Source organism: Octopus sinensis, linkage group LG2, assembly GCF_006345805.1.
Source record: "Octopus sinensis linkage group LG2, ASM634580v1, whole genome shotgun sequence".
Classification (NCBI taxonomy): domain Eukaryota; kingdom Metazoa; phylum Mollusca; class Cephalopoda; order Octopoda; family Octopodidae; genus Octopus; species Octopus sinensis.
In genome coordinates, this window is record NC_042998.1 from 117,060,563 (window position 1) to 117,072,299 (window position 11,737).

The window sequence follows — 11,737 nt, forward strand, 5'->3', positions numbered from 1 at the left end:
CGACTTTTGTTACACGGAATTATAATATAACCCCCACCACCACCACGAAAGGTGCAAGTGTAAGGACCGGTGTCTAATGCTTTATATTAGGGGCTGAGGTTTCATTGTTCATCAGTATGAATTATATATTTGCTCTCGTGTTTCTTTCATTAGATATTGTGAACAAGTATATATTCAAACGAAGGACGGAAGAACTATATACACCACAGGATACTCCGAAAACTATGCACAACTGTACACTGGTTGAATATTTAAGAACCTGTTGGGTACCTTCCTTTTGTTTAGATTCAACCGTAACAACCTGTCCGATTACAAATTTTGGGGCATTTTTTCGTCTGATGGAAAAAAAAAATGTCTATATTTTGTATACGGTTCTCTCCATTTACGTGTGTAGCAATACAAATATAATTCCATACTATCATTCATGCTCACGCAGATTCGCACAGACACACACGCAAGCACACACACACACACACACACACACACACACACATATATATTTAGACACATACATACAAATACACGCGCATCCTCTCCACACACATGTGAACGCGTGATTAACGTATGTATATATTTCTATATGTATTTCTGTATATATATGTGTGTGTAAACACACACATAAACAAACACAGACACACACACACATATTTATATATAATATACATGTATATATACATGCATGTGTGTGTGTCTTTGTATTTATTAATATAAGTTTATGTATATATATATATAATGGAACAAAAACGCAATATATATTTATATACATACATACATATACGCGCACACACGCATGAAGTACATGTTCATTATATACATACATATATATGAGAGTGTGGCTGTATGTAGCTAGGTAGAGAGGTTGATGCACAAATAGATGGCTTCGATAAAGACATCATAATGCGTGTAGAAAGGAATGTGAATGAGAGAGAGAGAGAGAGCGAAAGAGAGAGACAGATAGACAGACAGTCACAGAAAGAGGAGGGAGAGAAGAAATTAACGGGCGTGACAGAAAGACAGCAAGTTGAGTATGATTAAAGGAAAAAATCAGATTCCAATGACAATAATAAAAACACGTTCTAAAGTGTTAACGATTATTTAATGTATGGAAAAGGAATGTACACAGAGAAATATGACAAAACACATATACGCGTGTTTGAATGTGCGTGTGTATACGCATGTTTGTGTGTGTGTCACATATTGTATTTCCGTATGTGTACATACATACAAGCATACCAGAACATGTGTGCGTGTGTGCGTTGTGTGCATATATATATATATATATATATATATATATATATATATATATATATATATATATATATATATATATATATATATATATATATATATATATGTATGTATATATATATAATGTATATAATATATATATGTATATATATATGTATAAGTATATATATGTAAAATATATTATAATGTATGTATATATATATATATATATATATATATATATTAAAGAGAGAGAGAGAAGTAGAGAGAGAGATATATATATGTACATACATATATTCATATATGTATAATATATGTATATATATCATATATATAATATATATACATTTACATATATGTATCTATATACATATACATATATCCTTATATATATATATATATTCATACATGTGCACGCATATGTGCGTGTGTGTGTGTGTGGTTATACGCTTATGTAAGTGTATGTATATAGTCCACTACATTTATATATAGATATGCTGTAGTAAATAGAATTGTATCTCCGTGTCTGTGTGTATGTGTGCCTGTGTGAGTGTAACTGTTAGTGTGTCTATGTATATGCCTTTGTATGTTGTTGATGAAAATGAAAAAGTGACTAAATACCAGCTTCAGAAAAATTGAGTAAAGCACCCAAGGCAGTACCCCATCAACGCTACAGACCATTAACTAAAACTAGAATTGTAAACGTGTATATTGAAAGACGTATAGTTACCCATGTGTATGTTAGTATGTTTAAATGCACACAACACACACTCACAAACATGCACACATGCACGCGCACGTATATCTTGAGTGTGAGTATTTAGCTCTCAGCTTGCCTACATGCGTGTATATGTATTTGGGTATTGAATATATATATATATGCATATGTATTGCTTTAACTAGCTGCTTGTCAGTATGTACACAGAAACACACACACACACACACACATATATAGTATATATATATATATATATATATATAATATATATATATCGAACAAGATAGATAGATACAGAGACAGACAGACAGAGACAGTAAGACTGAGACGGGCGGAGATACATATATGTGTATGTAATCATTATATATATTATATATATATATATATATATATATTATATAATATAGATGTGTATAAATGTATTTGTGTTTATATACATGTATATATATATATGTGTGTGTGTGTGTGTTGTAAATATGTATATATGGTGTGCGTGTGTTTGTGTGTGATATGTGTGTGTGCACGCGCTTGTGTGTGTGTCATCAATAAATGTTTGCCTAGGTCTCATATATAGATAAACATCATGTAGACTACTATAATTTTTTTTTTTTTAATTTTTTTTTGTTTTCAAATCGAAACTGGCTCGTCTTTCGAAATTTGCACACTCTCATCACGAAACATCCAGTTATGCACATACACACACAACCATACATGCTTACACATACTCACACACGGACATACAAACACATACACACTCTATCTCTCTCTCTCTCTCTCTCTCTCTCTCCTCTCTCTCTCTCTTTCACACACAAACACATACACTCACACACGCGGAGAAATGACATTCATAAGCGTACACATTCACACGTACGCACACGAGCTAACACAGGCAGACACACACGCTTACAAGTAGCATCGTCGAATTTGTTTACAATAGTAAGAATGGGTTGTGCTTAAGTTGAATTCAGGCAAAGCAACAGACGATAGAGCAATAATGACTAACAACTATACACTCGCTGCTTTCTTATATTTCTTTCCTTCGTCTTTCTTTCCATGTATCCGTCCTTCATTTCTTTTCGTTCCTTCCTTATCCAATAGTTCTTACCATCATCTATTCTTTGATTTTTTTATATATATATATAATCAATCATCGACTTCAATTCTTTATATGTATATGTATATATATATATATACATATACATATACACATATATATATTGTGTATATATATACGTACATATATATGTATATATATATATATATATATATATTATATATATTTGTTGTGTATATGTATATATATGTATGAATATATTTATATATACACACACACACACACTCACATATATATACATATATATATATATATATATATATATATATATATATACATATACATATACACATATATATATTGTGTATATATATACGTACATATATATATATATATATATAGCAAATTCTTAGCAAATTGTTCATTGATGTTTGACCTGTGGTTACATTGAACTAGAGATTGGTGTACTTTTTGGTTTGCACCTTTATGTATGTATGTTTGTATGCATGTGTGTATGTATGTATGTATGTATGTATGTATGTATGCATGTATGTGTGTATGTGTATGTATACACAAATTCAAACAAACACACACATGCACATATATCCATATACATACATGCTCAGGCATACATACATATATACATACAAACATGCATTCACACATCTGTACGTATGTATGAGTGGTGATAGTATAAGACAGGCGGACGGGCACACAAGCACGCATACCTACACATACGCACAGATTTATATATAATGAAATAAAACAGAGACGCCACGCCGCAGATTATGTGAACTGTGATATGAATAGTTGAAAGCGTAATTGTAAGTTTGAATGAGAAGAGGGAGATAAATGGACAATTCACTGCAGATGAGTATCTTAGATGTTAAAAGAGGACCGGGAATTTTTACAAGGGAAGATTACAATACGATTTAAGGCATAGCTGTATGTAAATAGACTAATGCTGTTAATGCGTCATGAAAGTGGATCTAATTGGAAACATCAAGATACTTGAAAAAGTGTATGTCTGTGTGTATGTGAACTAGCGTGTTACTAGTGGTCAATTTTATATAAATACTCATTTAGAGGAGTTGCAGTCACCCATCACTCTCATGTGGTACCGACTTTGTACGAGTTGGTGCTGAAAAATTCCTGGGTTTCGGGCAAAAGAAATACAAGAGGATCAGTTAATTATGATTTCATTAAGCATATTCTCCTCACAGATTCACATACTTATTACAGCGGACCTATGTTTATATATATATATATAAACCCTGTAAAAGGTCTCGGAAGGTTGGGCCCCTAACCAAGCCTTTCGTTCTATCCTTAAAGCCAGGAACTTTTCAGCACGCCCTCGTAGTATGTAATATTTTTTGTTCATAGTTTTAAGTGCATGTGTATCCTGTTGATACTCAATACAGCTGAGCAGACTGAAGTAACTCACTACAATTAAACACCTTAACCACGAGGAGTCGCTCTTTTACACATTGCATACGTTAGCATCCTCATAAATTTGAATATTTGGTTAATCACTTTGTTTTACTTTGTTGAGCATACATTTTTCATACCTAGAATTAGATCGAAATGAATAAAATTCATAATGGATAGTTCTTTGATTTTCTATCATTACAAATTTTCAGTAGACTGCATTCTTTTATTATTTTACTTCATTTTTCAGTTACTGGGCTTTGGCTATACTTGGATATTGCGATGAAGGGTTCAGTCGAACAAAGCAATCTCAGTACTTAAATTATTGGAAGTGTAGTAACTATTCTATGGAACGTTTTGCCGAATCACGAAGCTTCGAGACATAAAAAAACTAGCAACAGCCATCAAGTGATGTGGACTCAAACACAAAAGCATACACACATATGAGTCAGGCTTCCACATAGGTTTTCGCTTACCACTTTCACTCTCAGTGCAATCACTTTTATTACTAATATAATGCTTATTTTATTTTCACAATCTTTATAATTTGACAGAAGCTCCATCTCGTTCTGGCAAATCTATTGTCCTGAAGGGAACAACATGTATCTGAGAGTACAGAAAGTTTTGGTCTAGGATTTTGATAAGTATACTAGGACAGATAACTTTGATTTTCTCGTCAGTCTAAAGAGACATGTCTCACGTACTGATACCCAAGTCGTTATCAGATATCGTATGAGATACATACTTACACCACTTTTCTAATTCCTGTCGATGTGGCCGCACTTGTATACTCGAATGTGCCTCTGAATCTAATCTGATATGTGGCAAGAACTAAGCAGCAGAAATGATGTTGTTTTATAACATTGGTTGCATAGTCTACCCTTCATATTACATTTTTTGTTTCATGTTTAATTGCAGATGTTTCTGCAGATGCATTGTAATTATGTAACAAAAATCAGAACTTGTTTTTCTTTGTAGTCTTAACTTTTTAACCATTGTTAGCTTTCACTCTGGCTTATTCTTGCTTTCTCTGTTGAGTATTGTGGGGTTACTGTCCTGAAGTATTTTGGCTTCTTGCTCCTTTTTCCTAATGTAGTGTATTTTACAATTCCGTTGAAATTGTGTTTGGTTTACACATTTTTTGCTTTGTTCTAACCTGAATTGTTTCCATTTTAGTTTTTAGTTTTTGTTTACTATTTCATTATACACAGAGAAAGATTTTTCTATATAAGCACTTTAATAATTGATTCGTCCATAATGGAAGAAAGCATATCAAAATTATATTGTTTTGTTTACGTCTCGAAAATATCAATATGATTGTGTGACACAAGATGTTAGATTGTTTATATATTTAATATTTAAAATTATAGAGTAGTCCTATATCTGTAAACAAGTTGTTTCTCTATGCTGTGTGTCTGCATCATTGAAGAGTTGAACAGAAGAGGTTGAATTAATTAATTAATTACTGAACTGATTGATTTAAATTTAAATAGGGTAATAGGAAGAGATTAAGAAATATTAAGGAAATAATCGCTATAGATTTAGAAAGAGATAACTATAACTGAATGTAGTACATTTTTATTTCTTACAGAACTTTCAACTTAGTGCACGATAAGTATATTTTCCCTATTTGAGCTTCAGTGGTGGTTTCTAACTCTTAAATGTTTCATGATTCTTACTCTCTCTAATCTCTTCCTTAGGTAGATGAAGATATGGCGTTTAATTATGTTGCCTGCTACATTCTGTAATCAGGATGGCTTGTCGATATATATATGTACATATAAGCACGTATTATCTGCCTTCGAAACAAGAAGGGTTTTATTCTTAATGCTATTCGGTTTTTCATGTATTGATCTTTTCCAATTTTCTTATCTCACTTTCTAGCATAGCAGTTTCATCGACTCCTAAGTATTTGTGAGGAAGTTTAAAGCCTTACTCTCTGATTTTGATTTTCATATACTTTTGTATTCTTCACATTAGCTAAGTTGCATTTTTTTTTGTACCTTCGGCACTTTTGTTTAAAATGCACCATGTATTTCTTGGCTGAATTTATGAGCAAATTTTCGTAGTCTTTCCTGCTTGGTATCAACTTCTGTCAATATTTTCGAGTGATATTGAGTAAACAGTTCATTAGATATTTGTAACATCTGTAATCATTGATGTTTTTATCCAACAGATTGTTTTAATGGAGTCTAAGCTAGGCATAAGAGTAGCGGAGATAATAATACATCTATTCTTCTTGTTGATATAGGTTTGGTTTTAATTATCTCTTCTTTCACTTGTAGGAAACTGGAGCTACTTTGTCATGTAACACATCTCTTTCATCCGAGTGTGTGATATGGTATCAAATGTTATTTGGAATCAGTTGAAGCCATACTATTGTTTTGTTTTCGTCTCGAAAATATCAATATGATTGTGTGACACAAGATGTTAGATTGTTTATATATTTAATGTTTAAAATTATAGAGTAGTCCTATATCTGTAAACAAGTTGTTTCTCTATGCTGTGTGTCTGCATCATTGAAGAGTTGAACAGAAGAGGTTGAATTAATTAATTACCGAACTGATTGATTTAAATTTAAATAGGGTAATAGGAAGAGATTAAGAAATATTAAGGAAATAATCGCTATAGATTTAGAAAGAGAAAACTATAACTGAATGTAGTACATTTTTATTTCTAACAGAACTTTCAACTTAGTGCACGATAAGTATATTTTCCCTATTTGAGCTTCAGTGGTGGTTTCTAACTCTTAAATGTTTCATGATTCTTACTCTCTCTAATCTCTTCCTTAGGTAGATGAAGATATGGCGTTTAATTATGTTGCCTGCTACATTCTGTAATCAGGATGGCTTGTCGAGATATATATGTACATATAAGCAAAGCACGTATTATCTGCCTTCTAAACAAGAAGGGTTTTATTCTTAATGCTATTCGGTTTTTCATGTATTGATCTTTTCCAATTTTCTTATCTCACTTTCTAGCATAGCAGTTTCATCGACTCCTAAGTATTTGTGAGGAAGTTTAAGGCCTTACTCTCTGATTTTGATTTTCATATACTTTTGTATTCTTCACATTAGCTAAGTTGCATTTTTTTATTGTACCTTCGGCACTTTTGTTTAAAATGCACCATGTATTTCTTGGCTGAATTTATGAGCAAATTTTCGTAGTCTTTCCTGCTTGGTATCAACTTCTGTCAATATTTTCGAGTGATATTGAGTAAACAGTTCATTAGATATTTGTAACATCTGTAATCATTGATGTTTTTATCCAACAGATTGTTTTAATGGAGTCTAAGCTAGGCATAAGAGTAGCGGAGATAATAATACATCTATTCTTCTTGTTGATATAGGTTTGGTTTTAATTATCTCTTCTTTCACTTGTAGGAAACTGGAGCTACTTTGTCATGTAACACATCTCTTTCATCCGAGTGTGTGATATGGTATCAAATGTTATTTGGGAATCAGTTGAAGCCATACTATTGTTTGTTTTCTTCATTTCCCGTGTGATATAATAGCCCTTATCATCAATAGCAGCCCTTTCATCCATGCAATCGTTTCCCGGTATTCTTTCATCTCCTCTGTTTATATGATTCTCCAGTGGAGTAACTCACTTATTGTGAAAAATTGATGTAAGGGCTTTTTGTGTTGTTGGTAAACAAATTACACAGCTGAAATTTCGTGGGACACTAGCTGCTATAATCTCGATATTCATTCTAGTCAATTTACTACGTCATCAAATGCTGTCAACAAATACCCATCACTTCTAGTGACATGCTTTAGCTAAAAATTGTAGACCTTGGCAGGATTCTAATAAGTAGAAATACTTTCAGATAAATTTCATTTTCTTCATTACATTACAAAACTTTAGTCCTTAATCTCTTTCCGTATGCTTAGTGCATCAGCCATTATCATGTGCTTTTCTTTCTTCCTCTTTAGAAAAATAGTTCTCAAATCTCACCGTTTTTGACTGAAAGACAAAAGATGATCAAATCCAATTTTCTGCAGTAACACCACTTTTACTGAAAATATTACATTTTGCGACGAATTTATACTATTTTGGGCGGTTTTTCTCCGGACAAAATTTTGCGTTGACCCATATTGTTTTTAAACAATACTTCATGAAGTTACTTCTTCGTGTATAGCTTGAACAGTGATTTACTTTGAAATATGTTCATGGAGTGCTGTAACTACTTCTCATTTCATTTCCCATGTTGTGCTTAAGGAATTCCCAAACATAAACTCTAATTTGTCTCTGTATTCTTTTTTTGTTGCGACGTTGAAAGTAGCTTACTTTTATTTCCTGGGAATTTGTACGGTTTTAGCATTAATCGGGATTTTAGTGTGTGCACGTATGTGTGTCTGTGTCTGTGTGTGTGTTTCCTGACATTCTTTTCCCTTAATCATATAGGTATTTTAAACAAAATGCGCTGATAATATTTTCATTGTGACCATCACTGTTGTAGCTTTCTTTCATTCTTGGAGTCGTTTTGAGCTTTGCGTGTGGTGGGTTGTGTTATTATGCATCCATTTATTTTATGAGTGCTTATCTATTTTTTAAAAGTACTCCATTAATTTATATTTAACATAGATTTTATCATTCAAATGTGCATTTACCTCACTTCATCTTTTTTCTTTACCCCTTTAATCATATACCTTTTACATGGCACTGATATGTGGTTCATATGTGATTTCACGTGTAATGACACTGTAGCATTTTAAGGTATGGGCCATTCATGTAATTTCTAATCACTCAGAGTATTGTTTATTCACTATGTATTATATAGTTATTCACACCCATCAACTAACGATGTCTTATGCATTAGCACACTTGCACCTCTTTCCTCTATTGGTATACAGAGTCTGTCGATCTAACCTTTTTTACAATGGTGAGCGTTGGAGATTGTGAGACGTTCAAGAATTCTATTTAAGATTTGAAGCTATCTTTCTATATTTTAGAAAAGAAGCATAATACTTGCTGGCTTCATATTTTCATTGCTTTGATAATGTTCCTTCTATATCATTTTCTTTTATTTTTATTATTGCTGGTTGTTGTTGTTACTGTTATTATTATTATTATTATTATTATTATTATTATTATTATTATTATTATATTATATTATTATTATTATTATTGAGTGAGAGAGCAGTTCATGCCATCAAAGTGACACTGGGGTAAAATATACGAAGCCCAATATACCCATCATAACTACCCGTCTGATAAAGGTACACCAGGCACATGCATCACAACCATATGTGCGCGACATGGTGATCTCATATCAAGATAAACAGCACATGACCTTGCAGGTGGGGCCCAGTTAGAATTTTCTTCAGGTTGAGTAGCCATCCCGCTCAAAAGGTCCCTGAATAAGGGTGTTTAAGGATATTGAAAGAACCACCCATGTTTCCAGAGGTGAATATTCAAACCCCAAAGAATCCCTCTCAACACATGGCTATGATGCTCCCCCACTACTTCTGCTCGTGATCAGAGATGCACATATCGTCAGCCAATAAGAGACATGCTCAACTGGTTTAAAGTCAAACAACTGACAGGCAAATCTGTGGTATTGAGCAGAATATTGCTGTAGCCCATCTTTTATACCAAGACAAAACAATGTACTTGATAACACTTCCAATCAGTAAGATCAGAAGCCATGAGAGCCACTGTCTGGTACTGCATCAGGGCATTATTATTATTATTATTATATTATTATTATTATTATTATACTATTATTATTATTATTATTATTATATTATTATATTATTATTATTATATTATTATTATTATTATTATTATTATTATTATTATTATTATTATTATTATTATCATTGTTCTTGTTGTTGTTGCTGTTGTTATTATTATTATCATCATTTCCTTTGCACATCTTCTAACGCTGGAGATGTGCTACGGTGACAGCTGTTCTCTACCAGTAAACTAAGTTAACACCTCTCATTTTTCGAGCACCTTCCGGAGTATTCGAGCTGTTCCAAGCAGTGCTCTTTTCTGCAAGTGCTCCAACCTTATGCAGCCCCTATTTATTCCACGTACTTCTCGAGATTTTTGCTCACTGTTTCTAGGACTTCGACAATTATTGGTATTACTGCTACCTTTTTCATCAAACCTAACTGCTTAACTTCCCAAGCTAACCTCTGTCATATCTCTCAACTTTTCTTTCTTATATCCTTATCGCATGCCTTGTTGTTAGCTGGCATGCTATATCTATGATCCTGCATAGTTTGTTTTCTTTCTCAATTAAAACTATGCCTGGCTTCTAATTCTCCATCTCATGCTCACACTGAATCATAAAATCAATGGACAAGCCTGGCTATATTGTCGTGGCGTCTCATATTCCCTCTGGGCTAGTGGCGTACATTGGCTGATAATATGCCATACGGTTTCATCGTTTTTTCCACAGAATCTGCACCTAACACTTTCTGCTGTGTTGTCTATTTTGTATTTTATGTAGTTTGTTCTTAGTGCTTGCCCTTTAAGACCGCTTCCGATTTAAATAACGGTTAGTCATCCACAGCCATCTTTAAGTTTACAATCTCTATTTACAAACAACAACGACACATTACTGACAGGAAGAAGTTCACAATTACTGATGAAAGTAATTTCATACATAATTTACTGACCGAAGAAACTTCATAAATTTCACTCCAATCCGTACACTTCGGTAAATTTGTCTACAAATTTCGTATTTACATTTGCAACGTTTTATGTATTTCTTTTTTTTTTCACGGAATTACTGATAAAAGTAAGTTCGTAATTTACTGACAGAAGTAACTTCAAAAATTGCACTTAAAGCCGTACACTTAGTTTTGTTTTTCTTTGTTAGCGGCTTTTTTCTTCTGGTTCTTTCGATACTGGCTCTTTGGTTCACTAAGTGACAAACTTCGCTTCAACTCATGCAATTCTTTATTTTCCGTAAGAATTTCTTACATACTGCCCGTCGTATTAAGAAATATAATTCCGTTTCCCAGTTATTTTCATTGCTTACTATCTTCTGCACCCGTGTATTTCTGTATACGTATATAAACATGCCTAGAAGGAAAGTGCCGAATTTGTCTACAAAATCAAGATCAGCCAAAATAATGTCTCTGTCTAGAGAAAGAGAGACAGCTGCGGAAATGGAAGCAAACCAAGAAACGAACAGACAGTACACTACAAAACCAGAGTATATCAAAGTGATGAACAGAGGTAGGCACGGCTGACAAGCAATAGGATCTCCACTACATAATGAAGAGCAGTTGAAATAACTCAGCGAAGCAACTTCTTTGAAGCAGCTTTCAATTATGATCCAGTGGTTCATT